This window comes from Otolemur garnettii, unplaced genomic scaffold (genome assembly GCF_000181295.1).
Source record: "Otolemur garnettii isolate 467f Iridium unplaced genomic scaffold, OtoGar3 scaffold00058, whole genome shotgun sequence".
In the NCBI taxonomy this organism is placed as follows: Eukaryota; Metazoa; Chordata; class Mammalia; order Primates; family Galagidae; genus Otolemur; species Otolemur garnettii.
Window position 1 is genome coordinate 8,335,006 of NW_003852453.1, and position 9,425 is coordinate 8,344,430.

Consider the following 9,425-nt stretch of genomic DNA (forward strand, 5'->3'; position numbering starts at 1 on the left):
AAGATCAGAGTCATACTCACTAAAAGGAATATTGAGGGCCATTAGTAGGAGCATAAGCTGAGTCTCTGGGAGTCCTTCAACCATACAAGAAGGATGGATCTCTTCAATATATTCCATCAGTTTAGAAGGTCAAGGAGGACAAAGAAGAGACAAAAAGTTTTTGAGTCCCAAGACAGCCTTCAAAATGATGAAAGAACCTGAACTTTTTGATTGTAGGAAATACCCAGTTTAGAAAAAGAAAATCAGGTCACCTAATCTCAAATTTCAAGGCACATTCAGACATCCTTGAGGCATCATAATGTTCCAAATATGGACTTGAATTAAATGGCTTTTTAAAATGTTTATTGTTTGTGGACTTTGAGGAGGTAAATATGGATAACATTCCTGAGCAAGGGTATTAGAATCAATTAATGTCAAACTTGTAGGAACTCTTTCTGAAAATAAAAAAGTAGGTAATACTTCCCAACTGCTATAATTAGATCTAAAACCCACCAAAGACCTCATGAGAATATAAAAATTAAATATTAATATCTCTTATAGACTTAAGTGAAAAAATGTTTTAAAATATTAGTAATTCAAACCCAGTGATATATAAAAGCATTCATAACAACCAAATAAGGTTTATTCCTGGTATGCAAGGTTGGTTTAATACTTGAAAATCAATCAGTGTGGTTTATTATCTTAGAAAGTGCTCTAGCTTGATATCGAAAACATAAGCAATTATGATTTTTTCTATTTCTAAAGTTAAAATATTTTTTCAAAATATGTCTTTTTATAAGACCACACATGTAATTTTGCTTCTGTTGAGACATAGAATCCCATTATAGCTCCCACTGTAACAAGAAAAAAACACTAGACAAACTTTTTTTTTTTTTGCTGTTTTTGGCCGGGGCTGAGTTTGAACCCACCACCTCCAGCATATGAGGCCAGCACCTTACTCCTTTGAGCCACAGGCACTGCCCATGGACAAACTTTTTAAAACTATATATAGTTCTTTGATAGTATATATATATACATATATATATATGTTATGTTATGGTCATATATATATATACACTATATATATACTATCAAAGAACTGTGGACACAGATAAGACTAAATGAACTAAATTCCACAGAGGGACAAACTGTTCCTAAATAAGTACAGATGAATATAGATGAATATAATTGTAACTTTGGGACAAGTTGCCAAGTTAGGGTCAAAAATAGGTAGAATAATTAGCCTACCACAGGCAGGGGACTTTTTCAGGGACAAGGACAAATCATCTAAGCTTCTAAAAGCTAACTGTGGCAGATAGAAACCTGGGAAAGTGCCAAACAAAGGCCTTCTGCTCCCTGCCTGCCAGTTCTCTTCTACAGGAATTTTGCTGAGTAAGCAGTGGCACTGAGAAGCTAAAGGAAAGACTGGAAAAGGGGGAGAAAACTTGCATATTCACAGTGCTTACATATCAAAGCCCTGTAGAAGGGAGATATTTCATTCTGCCTTCAAGACATTTGAACTCAGGAATTAACTATATAATTTTTTTTTTTTTTTTGAGATAGAGTCTCACTATGTCACCCTTGGTAGAGTGCTGTTGCATCACAGCTCACAGCAACCTCAAACTCTTGTGCTTAAGCAATTCTTTTGCCTCAACCTCCCTACAGGTACCTGCCACAATGCCCAGATATATTTTTGTTGGCAGTTGTCATTGTTGTTTAGCTGGCCCAGGCCAGGCTCAAACCCACCAGCCTGGGTGTATGTGGCCAGTGCCCTACCCACTGAGCAATGGGTGCCACCCAGATTAACTATAAATTGCCAAAGCCACAACGCTGACTCATCTTATTTTCTGATTTAAATTGATCTGATTATCCCTATTTACAATATCTGGCACAAAATGGAAAAGAATATGAATCATAAAGAAACAAGAAAATGTGAGTCATAGCAAAAGACAAATAAGGTCATTAAAACCAGTTCCTATAAATGATAGAAACAGTGATATAATAGACATAAACTTTAAAATGACCATTATAAGTCAAAATTATTGACTTAAACTTTAAAATGACTATTATAAGTCAAAAATAATATATAATAGACATAAACTTTAGATATAATAGACATAAACTTTAAAATGACTATTATAAGTCAAAATTATTGACATAAAATTTAAAATGACTATTATAAGTCTAAAAATTAAATAATTTTTAGAAGGGAAATTGGACAAAATGAGTGAAAAGATAGAAAGTTTTAGTAGAGAAATGAAAACCTGAAAGAAACAAAATGAAAATTCTAATGCCACAAAATACAACATGTGAATAAAAAAATATTTAAATAGTCTTAACAGCAGACTAAATAAAACTGAAAAAGAGATCAGTGAACTTAAAAAACAATGTAATATTACACAGTCAAACAAACAAAGCACAAAGTAGAAAAAAGAAAAGAAGAAAAGTAAAGCATTGAGAACCTAAAGTATAGTGATCTAACATAGGAATAATTGGAATACAAAGGAGAAGAGAAAGAGAATAAATAAGCTGCACAATTATTTGAAGAGATATGGCTGAAAAACTGGTGAAAGACATCAACCCACATATCTAAGAATCTCAACAAATCTGAAGCAAGAGAAATAGAAAGCAAAAAAATTATTCATTTGCAAATCATAATCAAACTGTTACCAGTAGCCAAAGCATAAAGGACCAATTGCATTATAGAAAAAAAGTGGTATCAATAATTTAAGGAAACTACAAAAACTAAAGGAAAGCATAAGAATGACATCTCACCAAATACAGAATATCATTGAGGAGATAGAAATGTTAAAAAAGGAACCAAATATATTTTAGTAGCAGAACAAGAGAATGCCAAAATATATCAATTGTAATTACCCAATCTGAGGAGCAGAAAGAAAAAGAAAGAAGAAAAATAAACAAAGCCTAAGACCTATGAGACAGGTCATAAAACAACCCAAATATACATAATAGAAGTCCTATCAGTAAAGGACAGAGAAATGTACATAAATTCTCATTGTATAAATAATGTCTGAAAACTCCCCAAATTTGATAAATGAATCTACACTTCTAAGAAACTCAATAAACCTCAGGAAACATAAACCCAAAAAGATTCACACTAAGATATAGTATAATCAAATCACTGAAACACAAAAAGAAAGTGAAAATCCTGAAAGCAACCAGAAAGAAGCAACTCATCATATGCATGGTATCCTTAATAAATTAATAGCTGATGCCTTATCAGGAAATCACAGAGGTCAGAAGGCAATGAGATGGCATATTTGAAGTAGTGAAAGAAAAAAAAGGTCAAATATTCTATAAATAGCAAAGCAATGCTTCAAAACTGAGTGAGAAATTAAGACATTCCCAGATAAACAAAAACTAAGTTTGTCACAGGTAGACCTATGAAATGAAAGGACACTACAAATCTACAGGAAGAAATAATACCTGTAAAGGTACTACAAAGGTAAGTTTAAAAATCAGTATTAAGGTATTTTTAGTTTGTGATGTTTCTTTTTTTCTATATGATTTAAAAGACAACTATATAAAACAGTAATTATAATTGGTGTTAATGAGCACACAATGTATAAAGATGTAATTTATGACAAAAACAACATACATAGAGCCTGGAGGAAAGGTTTAGTATATTATTGCCACTGAATGGGTATTAATCTGAATGAGAGTTTTATGAATTAAGATGTTAAGGGATTATACTAAGCACTAAAAATATGGTGGGGAAAATATATAGATAAAGAAATGAGAAGGAGAACAACCTGTACACTAAAAAATATATATCTAACACAAAAGAAGTCAGTAATGAAGGAACTGAGGAAAAAGAATATATAAGAGATATAGAAAACAAACAGCAAAATGGCAGAAGTCCTTATCAGTTATTACAATAAATATAAAAGGATTAAATGCTCCAATTAAAAGGCAGAGATAGGCAGAATGGATATAAAAGTATGATCCAAGTACATGTTATTTCTAAGAGACTCACTTTATAACCAAAGACACAAATAGATTGAAAGCAAAATGATGGAAAAATATATTCCATGCAAAAAGTAACAAAAAGAGAACTGGCATGGTTACACTAATATCAGACAAAATAGACTTTAAGACAAAAATTGTTGTAAGAGACAAAGAAAGATATATATGTATATGTATACTTTATGTATATACATATATGTGTGTATATATATATATATACATATATATATAATGGTTAATCTTTCATGAAAACATTAACAATTTAAATATGTATGTACTTAACAACAGAGTTCCAAAATATGTGAATCAGATTTCATAAGATTAAAAGAAGAAATAGACTGTTCCACAATAATGATTGGAGGCTTCAGTACCTCACTTTCAATAATGGGTAGAACTTTGAGACAAAAAATTGGCAAGTAAATAAAAGACTTGAAAAACAATATAAACCAACTAGACCTAACAGATATGTGTATATATAATATATGCTACCAAACAGCACCAGAATACATTCTTCTCAAGTGAACATGGAAAAGTCACTATGCCACTTTTTAGGTCACAAATCTTGATAAATTTAAAAATTTGAACTCATCCAAAATATCTTCTTCTACCACAATAGAATGAAACTAGAAGTCAATAACAAAAGGAACTTCAGAAATTTCACAAGTATGTGAAGTCTAAACAAAGCTCTCCTATACAACCAATGAGTTAACAAATAAATCACAAGGGAATTAGAAAACACTTTGCGTTGAATGAAATAAAAACACAATATAATACAGCTTATGAAGTGTAATGAAAGCACTCTCAAAGAGAAATCTATAGCTGTAAATGCCTACATTAAATACAAAGGCCTCAAATCCCTTAAGGAACTAGAAAAAGAAAAGAAAATTAAATCCAAAGCAAGCAAAATGAAGAAAATAATAAAGAATAGTATGTAAATAAACAAACAACAGTAAAAAAATTAACTAAGTCAGAAGCTTATTCTTATTCTCAGATTAACCAAGACAAAAGAAGACTCAAATTACTGAAATCAGGAATAAAAATGGAAACATTACTACCAACCTTCTAGAATGTTCTTCAGGCTGGAAGAAAATGACAAATCAAATATAATGCAAATCCATCACAAGGTTCTAATACACACAGAAGTAAAATAGAGAATAAAGGAAACTACATTTTTTTAAGTTTCTTATATTAGATAACTAAAAAAAAAAAGTAGCAGAGACAAAAAAAGAATCTTAAAAAAATACTTTATTTAGGCTCAGTGCCTATAGCTCAGTGGTTGGGCCACCAGTCACATACACCAGGGCTGGTGGGTTTGAACCCAGCCTTGGCCTGCTAAACAACAATGACAAGTACAACAACAACAACAACAACAACAAAAAATAGCCAGGCATTGTGGCAGGCAAATGTAGTCCCAGCTACTTGGGAGCCTGAGCCAAGAGAATTGCTTAAGTCCAAGAGTTTGAAGTTACTGTGAGGAGTGACACCACAACACTCTACCAAAGGTGACAAAGTGAGACTCTGTCTCAAAAAAAAAAAAACAGCAAAACTTTATTTAAAAGAAATTAGGAATAGGGAAACAATATCAACAATAAAAAGAACAGCTGAAAAAAATATAAAACAAAAAATAAAATGGTATCACATTTAATAAACATGAACTAAGCACTGCAACTTAAGGCAGAAATTTTCAGTCCATTCAGTACAGTAGATTTCAAGGAAAGCAATATTACCAAACAATGAGAACCATTTTTCAGTGGTGAAAAGAAAACATAATGATCAGAAAGAGACATAAATGCCCTAATAGTGTATGTACCTAACAAGATAGTCTCAAGATACATGAAGCAAAAACTAAACTAAAAAGAGAAATAGAAAATATAATCATAGACACTTTAACACAACTCTCTTTCTACAATAAATAGAAGACGCAGGAAAAAAATCAGTAGAGACACATATTTGAACAGCATTAATCAATTTGATCTAATTGACATGTATACACTACCCACATGCAGATTATATTAATACATTCTTTTCAAATGCTCATGGAACATCTACCATCATAAACCCTAGGCAAGTTTTTATAAATTAAAAAAGTATTAAAATCATGCAAATTATAGTCTCTGACCACAATATGCAGTAAATCAGTAACAAAAAGGTAATTACAAAATTTCCAAGCACTTAAAAAGTTCAGCCACACACTTTCACATTACCCATGGGTCAAAGAAAAAAAATCACCAAAAAAATTAGATAACATAGTTCAGGGATTGGTGGACTTTTATATAACATGAAGTGGCTTTACATCATCTGTAGCAGCATATTTATTCAATTGACACTGTTGTTGAATGGCTGGCACTCAGGAACATGTTTATTGGAGTGAGTTTATGCCTGATTGGCTGATTTTCAGAAGCAGGGCCAAACAATGATTTGTTGATTTGCAAAAGCATGTTCATAGTGAAACAAGTTGTCATTGATCAATTGAACAAGTTTAAAAACCAGTTCTATGGCAGAGTGTGGTGGCTCATGCCTGTAATCCTAGCATTCTGGGAGGGTTAGATTGCTTAAGTTCAGGAGTTCAAGACCAGCCTGAGCAAGAGTGAGACCCCCATTTTTAAGACTAGCTGAGTGTTGTGGTGGATGCCTATAGTCCCAGACTAGGGAGGCTGAGGCAGGAGGATTCCTTGAGCCCAAGAGTTTGAGGTCCACTGTGAGCTATGACATTATGGCACTCTACCCAGGTTGATGGAGTAAGACTTTGTCTCAAAAAAAATTTTTTAATTAAAAAATAATAAGAAGAAATACAAACCAGTTCTGGTGGTGATTAGTTTCCATGGCCACAAAACAATTAATTGGTTACTATATGAAGACATGTAAAAACTACAAAAAAAAAAAGTGGTCTTTTTTGTGCCAATACCATGCTGTTTTAATCACTATAGATTTATAGTATAGTCTGAAGTCTCGTAGCATGATTCCACCTGATTTGCTTTTATTTCTGAGTAATGTCTTGGCTATTCGAGTTTTTTTAATGTTTCCATATAAAATGAAGTACTAGTTTTTCCAGATCTTTAAAGAATTACAGAGGTGCTTTAATTGCGTTTAATCTGTAGATTGCTTTGGGTAGTATGGACATTTTAACAATGTTGATTCTTCCCAGCCATGAGCATGGTATGTTTTTACATTTGTTGACAGCTATTTCTTTTCTCAGAGTTTCATAGTTCTCTTTATAGACATCTGTCATGTCCTTTGTTAGGTACACTCCCTTAAAAAAGATGGAGCCTTTACCTCTTTTATTTTTAATGGAGGGACCTGAAACATATTCTCCTAAGTATCTCAAGAATGGAGGAAAAAGTATCCAATGTACTCAGTACTTCTATGAAACCAACTTAAATTTACTCACACTTTCTTATGAAAGATAGAACACAACTATAGCCCAGGATGAAGAAGAGAAATGGAGTGGAAAGGGAGGGGAGGGAGGAGGTTTGATAGAGGAGGGTAAAAGGCGGGACCACACCTGTGGAGCATATTGCAAAGGTACAAGTCAAATCTGTCAAGTGTAGAACATAAATGTCTTAAAAAACAATAATCAAGTAAATGAGGCAAAAGCTATGTTGATTAGTTTGATGTAAGCATGTCAGATTGGCATTGACAGTGTCAAATACTTGGGAATATATTTAATAGAGGATTTGAAAGAACTTTGACTTAAAACTATATAAGATTGCTGAGAGAAATTCTAAAAGACTTGAATAAATAAAGGGGATAAACCATGTTCATGGATTCAAGGACTTAATATTGTTAAGACATTAATTGTCAGGCAGTGCCCGTGGCTCAAAGGAGTAGGGCGCTGGCCCCATAAGCCAGAGGTGGTGGGTTCAAGCCCAGCCCTGGCCAAAAACTGCAAAAAAAAAAAAAGATATTAATTATCTCAAATTGGTCTATTGAGTAAATGCAATCCAAATGAAAACTTCAGCAGGCTTTTTTTAAATTTTTAAATTAAATTAAAAAGCTGATTCTAAATCATCTATGGGAAATCCAAAGCACCCTCACCACATGCCACAGATCAATCTTGCATCCTCCAACCACCAGAATTGTGGGCCAAATAAATCTCCTTACTTTATAAATTACCCAGGCTCAGGTATTCTGCCATGGCAGCACTGAGCAGACTACAACACCATTGGAGGGATGGGACAGGGTCAGAGAGGGGTAGGGCTAGGGCCAGAACCCAGGCTCCTGACTGCCAACCAGTGTTCTGCTCTGCATAGATAGTAGAGTTCTCTCACTTTACTCTGCCAGGAACTCATGGTCTGCTGGGCATTGTAGACTAAAAGGTGACATGCATCGTCTCACTTAATCTTCATGATAACCCTGGAAGGAGGATTCAGCATAATTGTAAATATGACAAAACTATGGTTTAGAAAAGTTATTACCTTGCCCAAGGTCCTAGATGCTATGGTAGTATCAGTACTTGTAAGTAAAACTCTATTAGCAGGTCTGTGCTTTTAACTCCTGTTTTACCTGCCATTTCCCAGGGAATGAACTGACAACAGAGTATTCCTACACCCTTAAACAGTCCCCCACTCTCCCATTCCACCCCCTCCCTCCAGGCCTGTTCCCTCCTGTGGAAAGAGCTCTCCTGCTGCTGTTCCCCAGCTCCAGTGGCAGGGAGGACTAAATTCTGCTTGTCAGAGGCCCACTCCCTGCTGTCCTGCCCGGGACCTACTCCCTGTTGTCCTCTATAGGAAACAAAGCATTCTGCCTGTGGTGGGGGATGTGATATGCTCATAAGTATCATCAAAAAGCCAAGATGCCTCCAGGGTTGGGGTTCTTGAAGAAGGAAAACAAATGGCTCTGGCATCTAAGTGGCCCAGGGTCCTGGAAAGGGGCCAAGATGAAGATTTTCTTTGCCTTGTTTTGGAGATATTTGGCCTTTCTTGCCAATCAACACCCCAAACAAGGGAACCAGTCCTATGCCAATCTGGCTAGGACTAGACAGGATGAGGAAAGTACCTGGATGCAGAGAAGTTACCCCAGAATCCCCAAATGTTCCTGATAGAAGGACCCTAAGAAAGAGTCTCCTGCAAGCCTTTCAATGTGCAATGGGACAGGTAGTGCCATGTTTCCTTTTTCTTGACGAATGGCTTTATCATCAGTCTTTAAACGTTAATTTGTCATTCATAATAATATCACAGTTGAACCTCTACAAGTTGACCACCCAAGGGATTGTAACAGTTGGTCAACATACAGAGGTGCTCAACATGAGGAACTAGACATTTGTACTGTCACATACATGTGGTGCATGTCTAATATATGAACATTAGGTTAACTGTAAGTAAGTGGTCAATGTAGGGAGGTGGTCAGCAAGGGAGGTTCTACTGTATATGTAATAGTCAAAAACTGGAAACAACTCAAATGTCCAGCATTAATAGAAGAAATGAACGCATTAGTACAGTGGTTCTCAACCTTCCTAATGC